The sequence below is a fragment of the Balaenoptera borealis genome, assembly GCF_965194805.1.
Source record: "Balaenoptera borealis genome assembly, chromosome: 9".
Taxonomy (NCBI): Eukaryota; Metazoa; Chordata; class Mammalia; order Artiodactyla; family Balaenopteridae; genus Balaenoptera; species Balaenoptera borealis.
This window is the reverse complement of record NC_138873.1, coordinates 95,438,252-95,451,847: the sequence shown is the minus strand read 5'-3', so window position 1 is coordinate 95,451,847 and position 13,596 is coordinate 95,438,252.

The window sequence follows — 13,596 nt, the reverse complement described above, 5'->3', positions numbered from 1 at the left end:
GTCTATTACATATTGGGTTTATGGAACGATATCTGAGCTAATTTGAAACCCTTGTTTTATGCATCACCCCACCTCACCTTTCCCGTTAAGCAGCCATAGTCTGTTTTCTAAACGTGTGACTCTGTTCTGTTTTGTAATTCAGTTCAAGGGTAGCGGTTTTTACATTCCCTCTATAAGTGATATCTCATGATAAGTGTCTTTTTCTGTGTGACTTATTTCACTTAGAATCGTCATAGCTAAATCCACTCATCATGCTGCTACTAGCCTTATGACATTGATTTCATGGCTGAGTGATATTCCATTGTATATAAGGACCACATCTTCTTTATCCATTCTTCTCTTTCCTGGGATATTTAAGGTGTAACGAAGTGGAGGTTCTTGTCAACAGAGTAGCCCAAAACTTTGGGGTGCCTGTGTCTTGCTGATTTTTAGTTTTCCCAATTTATACGCCCATGAGTGGAAGTGCCCTATGCTCTCTAAGCTGAGTTTTTTAGATGTTTCAGGACACACCGTACACTTCTCCAGAGTGGCTGTTGGCAATTTACATCCCGCCCATCAGTGTAGCAAGGCTCCCATTTCTCCATGGCCTGTCCTGCATTTCTGGTTTTGACACTTTATTCAGCATGGCCCTTTTGACCGATGGGAAGCGAGACTTCTTTGTAGCGCTGATTTGCCTTTCCAGGTTGCTTGGTTGGCCAAAAAGGGCGTATGCGTTTTTTCCTGAATATATTCAGGAAAAAACGCATACGCCCTTTTTGGCCAAGGGCATCACTGTCGAGGTTTTGCCGCTTTTCCTGTGCTTTAAAGGCGATTCGAATCTACCTCCTGAAATCTGTTTCCTGCAATTCTGCCTTGCTTTCAAATCCTCTTCGTTGCCTTCCCTCAATATATTTGTGGACGAGAGTTATCATTTGTAAGTCTGCAGGTTTGTGAATTGCAGTGCCCCTGAGCTCCATTATTCAACTCGCTTTCTTGGGAGCTGGCCGCAAAAGCGCAGGATTGCTTCAGGCCGTATTCTGGTTCCTGGCGGTAGGCTGAGCCTGTGGTTAATTCTTCTTCCTGATGGGAAAACAGAGTGACCTGTGCCTGTCCCAACACCTAGAGCTAGTCTCTCATTGGTTGCCCCTCTTCCCGTTCATCCTCAGGACAAATTGCAACCTGTACGGAACAGGAGGATAAAGGTGCTGATTCTCCAAGGAGAGAGATTGCTAGTAAAGCGGCTGGAATGGCGAACCGGAGCACAAGGAGATGAGAAATGAGGTGCGTTTTAGAAACCTTTCCCGATCACACGGTGTGCCATCTTCGGGGTTTCTCATGCATGTTTTCAATGTAGGACGATGCCCTTGAACCTGGAGATTTGGGACCCATGGGATGGGTACCACGCCGTATTAATTTAAAGGGTCTGCGTTAGCTCACCCAACCTCACCAAACCTCTCAGCCCCAAGAGTGTCCACCCATATGTCTCAATCAGCTGTGGGTCTAGATATGGTCAATCCAGGTGGCATCACAGCCCCTGAACGAATTTTGTAAGAATTTCTCTCTCTTTCACTGTCTTTGTTTCACGGGTTTTGAAAAGTAATTTTTATAATGGGGTTTAGCTGCTTTTCACTGCTGTGTTTATGCCGCTTTACACCCACTTGACTCACTTACAGAGAGATATCAATACATAGGTTTGAAGATTCTTACTAGTGAGATATATTCTTGGGCGGTGAATAGGGGGTGTTGAGTCCAGTTCACTGAGCAAGGAGTAGGTCTTGTCTATTACATATTGGGTTTATGGAACGGTATCTGAGCTAATTTGAAACCCTTGATTTATGCATCACCCCACCTCACCTTTCCCGTTAAGCAGCCATAGTGTGTTTTCTAAACGTGTGACTCTGTTCTATTTTGTAATGCAGTTCAAGGGTAGCGGTTTTTACATTCCCTCTATAAGTGATATCTTATGATAAGTGTCTTTTTCTGTGTGATTTATTTCACTTAGAATCGTCATACCTAAATCCACTCATCATGCTGCTACTAGCCTTATGACATTGATTTCATGGCTGAGTGATATTCCATTGTACATAAGGACCACAACTTCTTTATCCATTCTTCTCTTTCCTCGGATATTTAAGGTGTAATGAAGTGGAGGTTTTTGTCAACAGAGTAGCCCAAAATTTGGGGTGCCTGTGTCTTGCTGATTTTTAGTTTTCCCAATTTATACGCCCATGAGTGGAAGTGCCCAAGCTCTCTAAGCTGAGTTTTTTAGATGTTTCAGGACACACCGTACACTTCTCCAGAGTGGCTGTTGGCAATTTACGTCCCGCCCATCAGCGTAGCAAGGCTCCCATTTCTCCATGGCCTGTCCTGCATTTCTGGTTTTGACACTTTATTCAGCATGGCCCTTTTGACCAATGGGAAGCGAGACTTCTTTGTAGCGCTGATTTGCCTTTCCAGGTTGCTTGGTTGGCCAAAAAGGGCGTATGCGATTTTTCCTGAATATATTCAGGAAAAAACGCATACGCCCTTTTTGGCCAAGTGCATCACTGTCGAGGTTTTGCCGCTTTTCCTGTGCTTTAAAGGCGATTCGAATGTACCTCCTGAAATCTGTTTCCTGCAATTCTGCCTTGCTTTCAAATCCTCTTCGTTGCCTTCCCTCAATATATTTGTGGACGAGAGTTATCATTTGTAAGTCTGCAGGTTTGTGAATTGCAGTGCCCCTGAGCTCCATTATTCAACTCGCTTTCTTGGGAGCTGGCCGCAAAAGCGCAGGATTGCTTCAGGCCGTATTCTGGTTCCTGGCGGAAGGCTGAGCCTGTGGTTAATTCTTCTTCCTGATGGGAAAACAGAGTGACGTGTGCCTGTCCCAACACCTAGAGCTAGTCTCTCATTGGTTGCCCCTCTTCCCGTTCATCCTCAGGACAAATTGCAACCTGTACGGAACAGGAGGATAAAGGTGCTGATTCTCCAAGGAGAGAGATTGCTAGTAAAGCGGCTGGAATGGCGAACCGGAGCACAAGCAGATGAGAAATGAGGTGCGTTTTAGAAACCTTTCCCCATCACACGGTGTGCCATCTTCGGGGTTTCTCATGCATGTTTTCAATGTAGGACGATGCCCTTGAACCTGGAGATTTGGGACCCATGGGATGGGTACCACGCCGTATTAATTTAAAGGGTCTGCGTTAGCTCACCCAACCTCACCAAACCTCTCAGCCCCAAGAGTGTCCACCCATATGTCTCAATCAGCTGTGGGTCTAGATATGGTCAATCCAGGTGGCATCACAGCCCCTGAACGAATTTTGTAAGAATTCCTCTCTCTTTCACTGTCTTTGTTTCACGGGTTTTGAAAAGTAATTGATTTTTATAATGGGGTTTGGCTGCTTTCCACTGCTGTGTTTATGCCGCTTTACACCCACTTGACTCACTTACAGAGTGATATCAATACATAGGTTTGAAGATTCTTACTAGTCAGATATATTCTTGGGCGGTGAATAGGGGGTGTTGAGTCCAGTTCACTGAGCAAGGAGTAGGTCTTGTCTATTACATATTGGGTTTATGGAACGATATCTGAGCTAATTTGAAACCCTTGTTTTATGCATCACCCCACCTCACCTTTCCCGTTAAGCAGCCATAGTGTGTTTTCTAAACGTGTGACTCTGTTCTGTTTTGTAATTCAGTTCAAGGGTAGCGGTTTTTACATTCCCTCTATAAGTGATATCTCATGAGAAGTGTCTTTTTCTGTGGGACTTATTTCACTTAGAATCGTCATAGCTAAATCCACTCATCATGCTGCTACTAGCCTTATGACATTGATTTCATGGCTGAGTGATATTCCATTGTATATAAGGACCACATCTTCTTTATCCATTCTTCTCTTTCCTGGGATATTTAAGGTGTAACGAAGTGGAGGTTCTTGTCAACAGAGTAGCCCAAAACTTTGGGGTGCCTGTGTCTTGCTGATTTTTAGTTTTCCCAATTTATACGCCCATGAGTGGAAGTGCCCTATGCTCTCTAAGCTGAGTTTTTTAGATGTTTCAGGACACACCGTACACTTCTCCAGAGTGGCTGTTGGCAATTTACATCCCGCCCATCAGTGTAGCAAGGCTCCCATTTCTCCATGGCCTGTCCTGCATTTCTGGTTTTGACACTTTATTCAGCATGGCCCTTTTGACCGATGGGAAGCGAGACTTCTTTGTAGCGCTGATTTGCCTTTCCAGGTTGCTTGGTTGGCCAAAAAGGGCGTATGCGTTTTTTCCTGAATATATTCAGGAAAAAACGCATACGCCCTTTTTGGCCAAGGGCATCACTGTCGAGGTTTTGCCGCTTTTCCTGTGCTTTAAAGGCGATTCGAATCTACCTCCTGAAATCTGTTTCCTGCAATTCTGCCTTGCTTTCAAATCCTCTTCGTTGCCTTCCCTCAATATATTTGTGGACGAGAGTTATCATTTGTAAGTCTGCAGGTTTGTGAATTGCAGTGCCCCTGAGCTCCATTATTCAACTCGCTTTCTTGGGAGCTGGCCGCAAAAGCGCAGGATTGCTTCAGGCCGTATTCTGGTTCCTGGCGGCAGGCTGAGCCTGTGGTTAATTCTTCTTCCTGATGGGAAAACAGAGTGACCTGTGCCTGTCCCAACACCTAGAGCTAGTCTCTCATTGGTTGCCCCTCTTCCCGTTCATCCTCAGGACAAATTGCAACCTGTACGGAACAGGAGGATAAAGGTGCTGATTCTCCAAGGAGAGAGATTGCTAGTAAAGCGGCTGGAATGGCGAGCCGGAGCACAAGGAGATGAGAAATGAGGTGCGTTTTAGAAACCTTTCCCGATCACACGGTGTGCCATCTTCGGGGTTTCTCATGCATGTTTTCAATGTAGGACGATGCCCTTGAACCTGGAGATTTGGGACCCATGGGATGGGTACCACGCCGTATTAATTTAAAGGGTCTGCGTTAGCTCACCCAACCTCACCAAACCTCTCAGCCCCAAGAGTGTCCACCCATATGTCTCAATCAGCTGTGGGTCTAGATATGGTCAATCCAGGTGGCATCACAGCCCCTGAACGAATTTTGTAAGAATTTCTCTCTCTTTCACTGTCTTTGTTTCACGGGTTTTGAAAAGTAATTGATTTTTATAATGGGGTTTGGCTGCTTTTCACTGCTGTGTTTATGCCGCTTTACACCCACTTGACTCACTTACAGAGAGATATCAATACATAGGTTTGAAGATTCTTACTAGTCTGATATATTCCTGGGCGGTGAATAGGGGGTGTTGAGTCCAGTTCACTGAGCAAGGAGTAGGTCTTGTCTATTACATATTGGGTTTATGGAACGATATCTGAGCTAATTTGAAACCCTTGTTTTATGCATCACCCCACCTCACCTTTCCCGTTAAGCAGCCATAGTCTGTTTTCTAAACGTGTGATTCTGTTCTGTTTTGTAATTCAGTTCAAGGGTAGCGGTTTTTACATTCCCTCTATAAGTGATATCTCATGATAAGTGTCTTTTTCTGTGGGACTTATTTCACTTAGAATCGTCATAGCTAAATCCACTCATCATGCTGCTACTAGCCTTATGACATTGATTTCATGGCTGAGTGATATTCCATTGTATATAAGGACCACATCTTCTTTATCCATTCTTCTCTTTCCTGGGATATTTAAGGTGTAACGAAGTGGAGGTTCTTGTCAACAGAGTAGCCCAAAACTTTGGGGTGCCTGTGTCTTGCTGATTTTTAGTTTTCCCAATTTATACGCCCATGAGTGGAAGTGCCCTATGCTCTCTAAGCTGAGTTTTTTAGATGTTTCAGGACACACCGTACACTTCTCCAGAGTGGCTGTTGGCAATTTACATCCCGCCCATCAGTGTAGCAAGGCTCCCATTTCTCCATGGCCTGTCCTGCATTTCTGGTTTTGACACTTTTTTCAGCATGGCCCTTTTGACCGATGGGAAGCGAGACTTCTTTGTAGCGCTGATTTGCCTTTCCAGGTTGCTTGGTTGGCCAAAAAGGGCGTATGCGTTTTTTCCTGAATATATTCAGGAAAAAACGCATACGCCCTTTTTGGCCAAGGGCATCATTGTCGAGGTTTTGATGCTTTTCCTGTGCTTTAAAGGCGATTCGAATCTACCTCCTGAAATCTGTTTCCTGCAATTCTGCCTTGCTTTCAAATCCTCTTCGTTGCCTTCCCTCAATATATTTGTGGACGAGAGTTATCATTTCTAAGTCTGCAGGTTTGTGAATTGCAGTGCCCCTGAGCTCCATTATTCAACTCGCTTTCTTGGGAGCTGGCCGCAAAAGCGCAGGATTGCTTCAGGCCGTATTCTGGTTCCTGGCGGAAGGCTGAGCCTGTGGTTAATTCTTCTTCCTGATGGGAAAACAGAGTGACGTGTGCCTGTCCCGACACCTAGAGCTAGTCTCTCATTGGTTGCCCCTCTTCCCGTTCATCCTCAGGACAAATTGCAACCTGTACGGAACAGGAGGATAAAGGTGCTGATTCTCCAAGGAGAGAGATTGCTAGTAAAGCGGCTGGAATGGCGAACCGGAGCACAAGGAGATGAGAAATGAGGTGCGTTTTAGAAACCTTTCCCCATCACACGGTGTGCCATCTTCGGGGTTTCTCATGCATGTTTTCAATGTAGGACGATGCCCTTGAACCTGGAGATTTGGGACCCATGGGATGGGTACCACGCCGTATTAATTTAAAGGGTCTGCGTTAGCTCACCCAACCTCACCAAACCTCTCAGCCCCAAGAGTGTCCACCCATATGTCTCAATCAGCTGTGGGTCTAGATATGGTCAATCCAGGTGGCATCACAGCCCCTGAACGAATTTTGTAAGAATTCCTCTCTCTTTCACTGTCTTTGTTTCACGGGTTTTGAAAAGTAATTGATTTTTATAATGGGGTTTGGCTGCTTTTCACTGCTGTGTTTATGCCGCTTTACACCCACTTGACTCACTTACAGAGAGATATCAATACATAGGTTTGAAGATTCTTACTAGTCAGATATATTCCTGGGCGGTGAATAGGGGGTGTTGAGTCCAGTTCACTGAGCAAGGAGTAGGTCTTGTCTATTACATATTGGGTTTATGGAACGATATCTGAGCTAATTTGAAACCCTTGTTTTATGCATCACCCCACCTCACCTTTCCCGTTAAGCAGCCATAGTGTGTTTTCTAAACGTGTGACTCTGTTCTGTTTTGTAATTCAGTTCAAGGGTAGCGGTTTTTACATTCCCTCTATAAGTGATATCTCATGATAAGTGTCTTTTTCTGTGTGACTTATTTCACTTAGAATCGTCATAGCTAAATCCACTCATCATGCTGCTACTAGCCTTATGACATTGATTTCATGGCTGAGTGATATTCCATTGTATATAAGGACCACATCTTCTTTATCCATTCTTCTCTTTCCTGGGATATTTAAGGTGTAACGAAGTGGAGGTTCTTGTCAACAGAGTAGCCCAAAACTTTGGGGTGCCTGTGTCTTGCTGATTTTTAGTTTTCCCAATTTATACGCCCATGAGTGGAAGTGCCCTATGCTCTCTAAGCTGAGTTTTTTAGATGTTTCAGGACACACCGTACACTTCTCCAGAGTGGCTGTTGGCAATTTACATCCCGCCCATCAGTGTAGCAAGGCTCCCATTTCTCCATGGCCTGTCCTGCATTTCTGGTTTTGACACTTTATTCAGCATGGCCCTTTTGACCGATGGGAAGCGAGACTTCTTTGTAGCGCTGATTTGCCTTTCCAGGTTGCTTGGTTGGCCAAAAAGGGCGTATGCGTTTTTTCCTGAATATATTCAGGAAAAAACGCATACGCCCTTTTTGGCCAAGGGCATCACTGTCGAGGTTTTGCCGCTTTTCCTGTGCTTTAAAGGCGATTCGAATCTACCTCCTGAAATCTGTTTCCTGCAATTCTGCCTTGCTTTCAAATCCTCTTCGTTGCCTTCCCTCAATATATTTGTGGACGAGAGTTATCATTTGTAAGTCTGCAGGTTTGTGAATTGCAGTGCCCCTGAGCTCCATTATTCAACTCGCTTTCTTGGGAGCTGGCCGCAAAAGCGCAGGATTGCTTCAGGCCGTATTCTGGTTCCTGGCGGCAGGCTGAGCCTGTGGTTAATTCTTCTTCCTGATGGGAAAACAGAGTGACCTGTGCCTGTCCCAACACCTAGAGCTAGTCTCTCATTGGTTGCCCCTCTTCCCGTTCATCCTCAGGACAAATTGCAACCTGTACGGAACAGGAGGATAAAGGTGCTGATTCTCCAAGGAGAGAGATTGCTAGTAAAGCGGCTGGAATGGCGAGCCGGAGCACAAGGAGATGAGAAATGAGGTGCGTTTTAGAAACCTTTCCCGATCACACGGTGTGCCATCTTCGGGGTTTCTCATGCATGTTTTCAATGTAGGACGATGCCCTTGAACCTGGAGATTTGGGACCCATGGGATGGGTACCACGCCGTATTAATTTAAAGGGTCTGCGTTAGCTCACCCAACCTCACCAAACCTCTCAGCCCCAAGAGTGTCCACCCATATGTCTCAATCAGCTGTGGGTCTAGATATGGTCAATCCAGGTGGCATCACAGCCCCTGAACGAATTTTGTAAGAATTCCTCTCTCTTTCACTGTCTTTGTTTCACGGGTTTTGAAAAGTAATTGATTTTTATAATGGGGTTTGGCTGCTTTTCACTGCTGTGTTTATGCCGCTTTACACCCACTTGACTCACTTACAGAGAGATATCAATACATAGGTTTGAAGATTCTTACTAGTCTGATATATTCCTGGGCGGTGAATAGGGGGTGTTGAGTCCAGTTCACTGAGCAAGGAGTAGGTCTTGTCTATTACATATTGGGTTTATGGAACGATATCTGAGCTAATTTGAAACCCTTGTTTTATGCATCACCCCACCTCACCTTTCCCGTTAAGCAGCCATAGTCTGTTTTCTAAACGTGTGATTCTGTTCTGTTTTGTAATTCAGTTCAAGGGTAGCGGTTTTTACATTCCCTCTATAAGTGATATCTCATGATAAGTGTCTTTTTCTGTATGACTTATTTCACTTAGAATCGTCATAGCTAAATCCACTCATCATGCTGCTACTAGCCTTATGACATTGATTTCATGGCTGAGTGATATTCCATTGTATATAAGGACCACATCTTCTTTATCCATTCTTCTCTTTCCTGGGATATTTAAGGTGTAACGAAGTGGAGGTTCTTGTCAACAGAGTAGCCCAAAACTTTGGGGTGCCTGTGTCTTGCTGATTTTTAGTTTTCCCAATTTATACGCCCATGAGTGGAAGTGCCCTATGCTCTCTAAGCTGAGTTTTTTAGATGTTTCAGGACACACCGTACACTTCTCCAGAGTGGCTGTTGGCAATTTACATCCCGCCCATCAGTGTAGCAAGGCTCCCATTTCTCCATGGCCTGTCCTGCATTTCTGGTTTTGACACTTTATTCAGCATGGCCCTTTTGACCGATGGGAAGCGAGACTTCTTTGTAGCGCTGATTTGCCTTTCCAGGTTGCTTGGTTGGCCAAAAAGGGCGTATGCGTTTTTTCCTGAATATATTCAGGAAAAAACGCATACGCCCTTTTTGGCCAAGGGCATCACTGTCGAGGTTTTGCCGCTTTTCCTGTGCTTTAAAGGCGATTCGAATCTACCTCCTGAAATCTGTTTCCTGCAATTCTGCCTTGCTTTCAAATCCTCTTCGTTGCCTTCCCTCAATATATTTGTGGACGAGAGTTATCATTTGTAAGTCTGCAGGTTTGTGAATTGCAGTGCCCCTGAGCTCCATTATTCAACTCGCTTTCTTGGGAGCTGGCCGCAAAAGCGCAGGATTGCTTCAGGCCGTATTCTGGTTCCTGGCGGCAGGCTGAGCCTGTGGTTAATTCTTCTTCCTGATGGGAAAACAGAGTGACCTGTGCCTGTCCCAACACCTAGAGCTAGTCTCTCATTGGTTGCCCCTCTTCCCGTTCATCCTCAGGACAAATTGCAACCTGTACGGAACAGGAGGATAAAGGTGCTGATTCTCCAAGGAGAGAGATTGCTAGTAAAGCGGCTGGAATGGCGAGCCGGAGCACAAGGAGATGAGAAATGAGGTGCGTTTTAGAAACCTTTCCCGATCACACGGTGTGCCATCTTCGGGGTTTCTCATGCATGTTTTCAATGTAGGACGATGCCCTTGAACCTGGCGATTTGGGATCCATGGGATGGGTACCACGCCGTATTAATTTAAAGGGTCTGCGTTAGCTCACCCAACCTCACCAAACCTCTCAGCCCCAAGAGTGTCCACCCATATGTCTCAATCAGCTGTGGGTCTAGATATGGTCAATCCAGGTGGCATCACAGCCCCTGAACGAATTTTGTAAGAATTTCTCTCTCTTTCACTGTCTTTGTTTCACGGGTTTTGAAAAGTAATTGATTTTTATAATGGGGTTTAGCTGCTTTTCACTGCTGTGTTTATGCCGCTTTACACCCACTTGACTCACTTACAGAGAGATATCAATACATAGGTTTGAAGATTCTTACTAGTCAGATATATTCCTGGGCGGTGAATAGGGGGTGTTGAGTCCAGTTCACTGAGCAAGGAGTAGGTCTTGTCTATTACATATTGGGTTTATGGAACGATATCTGAGCTAATTTGAAACCCTTGTTTTATGCATCACCCCACCTCACCTTTCCCGTTAAGCAGCCATAGTGTGTTTTCTAAACGTGTGACTCTGTTCTGTTTTGTAATTCAGTTCAAGGGTAGCGGTTTTTACATTCCCTCTATAAGTGATATCTCATGATAAGTGTCTTTTTCTGTGTGACTTATTTCACTTAGAATCGTCATAGCTAAATCCACTCATCATGCTGCTACTAGCCTTATGACATTGATTTCATGGCTGAGTGATATTCCATTGTATATAAGGACCACATCTTCTTTATCCATTCTTCTCTTTCCTGGGATATTTAAGGTGTAACGAAGTGGAGGTTCTTGTCAACAGAGTAGCCCAAAACTTTGGGGTGCCTGTGTCTTGCTGATTTTTAGTTTTCCCAATTTATACGCCCATGAGTGGAAGTGCCCTATGCTCTCTAAGCTGAGTTTTTTAGATGTTTCAGGACACACCGTACACTTCTCCAGAGTGGCTGTTGGCAATTTACATCCCGCCCATCAGTGTAGCAAGGCTCCCATTTCTCCATGGCCTGTCCTGCATTTCTGGTTTTGACACTTTATTCAGCATGGCCCTTTTGACCGATGGGAAGCGAGACTTCTTTGTAGCGCTGATTTGCCTTTCCAGGTTGCTTGGTTGGCCAAAAAGGGCGTATGCGTTTTTTCCTGAATATATTCAGGAAAAAACGCATACGCCCTTTTTGGCCAAGGGCATCACTGTCGAGGTTTTGCCGCTTTTCCTGTGCTTTAAAGGCGATTCGAATCTACCTCCTGAAATCTGTTTCCTGCAATTCTGCCTTGCTTTCAAATCCTCTTCGTTGCCTTCCCTCAATATATTTGTGGACGAGAGTTATCATTTGTAAGTCTGCAGGTTTGTGAATTGCAGTGCCCCTGAGCTCCATTATTCAACTCGCTTTCTTGGGAGCTGGCCGCAAAAGCGCAGGATTGCTTCAGGCCGTATTCTGGTTCCTGGCGGCAGGCTGAGCCTGTGGTTAATTCTTCTTCCTGATGGGAAAACAGAGTGACCTGTGCCTGTCCCAACACCTAGAGCTAGTCTCTCATTGGTTGCCCCTCTTCCCGTTCATCCTCAGGACAAATTGCAACCTGTACGGAACAGGAGGATAAAGGTGCTGATTCTCCAAGGAGAGAGATTGCTAGTAAAGCGGCTGGAATGGCGAGCCGGAGCACAAGGAGATGAGAAATGAGGTGCGTTTTAGAAACCTTTCCCGATCACACGGTGTGCCATCTTCGGGGTTTCTCATGCATGTTTTCAATGTAGGACGATGCCCTTGAACCTGGAGATTTGGGACCCATGGGATGGGTACCACGCCGTATTAATTTAAAGGGTCTGCGTTAGCTCACCCAACCTCACCAAACCTCTCAGCCCCAAGAGTGTCCACCCATATGTCTCAATCAGCTGTGGGTCTAGATATGGTCAATCCAGGTGGCATCACAGCCCCTGAACGAATTTTGTAAGAATTCCTCTCTCTTTCACTGTCTTTGTTTCACGGGTTTTGAAAAGTAATTGATTTTTATAATGGGGTTTGGCTGCTTTTCACTGCTGTGTTTATGCCGCTTTACACCCACTTGACTCACTTACAGAGAGATATCAATACATAGGTTTGAAGATTCTTACTAGTCTGATATATTCCTGGGCGGTGAATAGGGGGTGTTGAGTCCAGTTCACTGAGCAAGGAGTAGGTCTTGTCTATTACATATTGGGTTTATGGAACGATATCTGAGCTAATTTGAAACCCTTGTTTTATGCATCACCCCACCTCACCTTTCCCGTTAAGCAGCCATAGTCTGTTTTCTAAACGTGTGATTCTGTTCTGTTTTGTAATTCAGTTCAAGGGTAGCGGTTTTTACATTCCCTCTATAAGTGATATCTCATGATAAGTGTCTTTTTCTGTATGACTTATTTCACTTAGAATCGTCATAGCTAAATCCACTCATCATGCTGCTACTAGCCTTATGACATTGATTTCATGGCTGAGTGATATTCCATTGTATATAAGGACCACATCTTCTTTATCCATTCTTCTCTTTCCTGGGATATTTAAGGTGTAACGAAGTGGAGGTTCTTGTCAACAGAGTAGCCCAAAACTTTGGGGTGCCTGTGTCTTGCTGATTTTTAGTTTTCCCAATTTATACGCCCATGAGTGGAAGTGCCCTATGCTCTCTAAGCTGAGTTTTTTAGATGTTTCAGGACACACCGTACACTTCTCCAGAGTGGCTGTTGGCAATTTACATCCCGCCCATCAGTGTAGCAAGGCTCCCATTTCTCCATGGCCTGTCCTGCATTTCTGGTTTTGACACTTTATTCAGCATGGCCCTTTTGACCGATGGGAAGCGAGACTTCTTTGTAGCGCTGATTTGCCTTTCCAGGTTGCTTGGTTGGCCAAAAAGGGCGTATGCGTTTTTTCCTGAATATATTCAGGAAAAAACGCATACGCCCTTTTTGGCCAAGGGCATCACTGTCGAGGTTTTGCCGCTTTTCCTGTGCTTTAAAGGCGATTCGAATCTACCTCCTGAAATCTGTTTCCTGCAATTCTGCCTTGCTTTCAAATCCTCTTCGTTGCCTTCCCTCAATATATTTGTGGACGAGAGTTATCATTTCTAAGTCTGCAGGTTTGTGAATTGCAGTGCCCCTGAGCTCCATTATTCAACTCGCTTTCTTGGGAGCTGGCCGCAAAAGCGCAGGATTGCTTCAGGCCGTATTCTGGTTCCTGGCGGCAGGCTGAGCCTGTGGTTAATTCTTCTTCCTGATGGGAAAACAGAGTGACCTGTGCCTGTCCCAACACCTAGAGCTAGTCTCTCATTGGTTGCCCCTCTTCCCGTTCATCCTCAGGACAAATTGCAACCTGTACGGAACAGGAGGATAAAGGTGCTGATTCTCCAAGGAGAGAGATTGCTAGTAAAGCGGCTGGAATGGCGAGCCGGAGCACAAGGAGATGAGAAATGAGGTGCGTTTTAGAAACCTTTCCC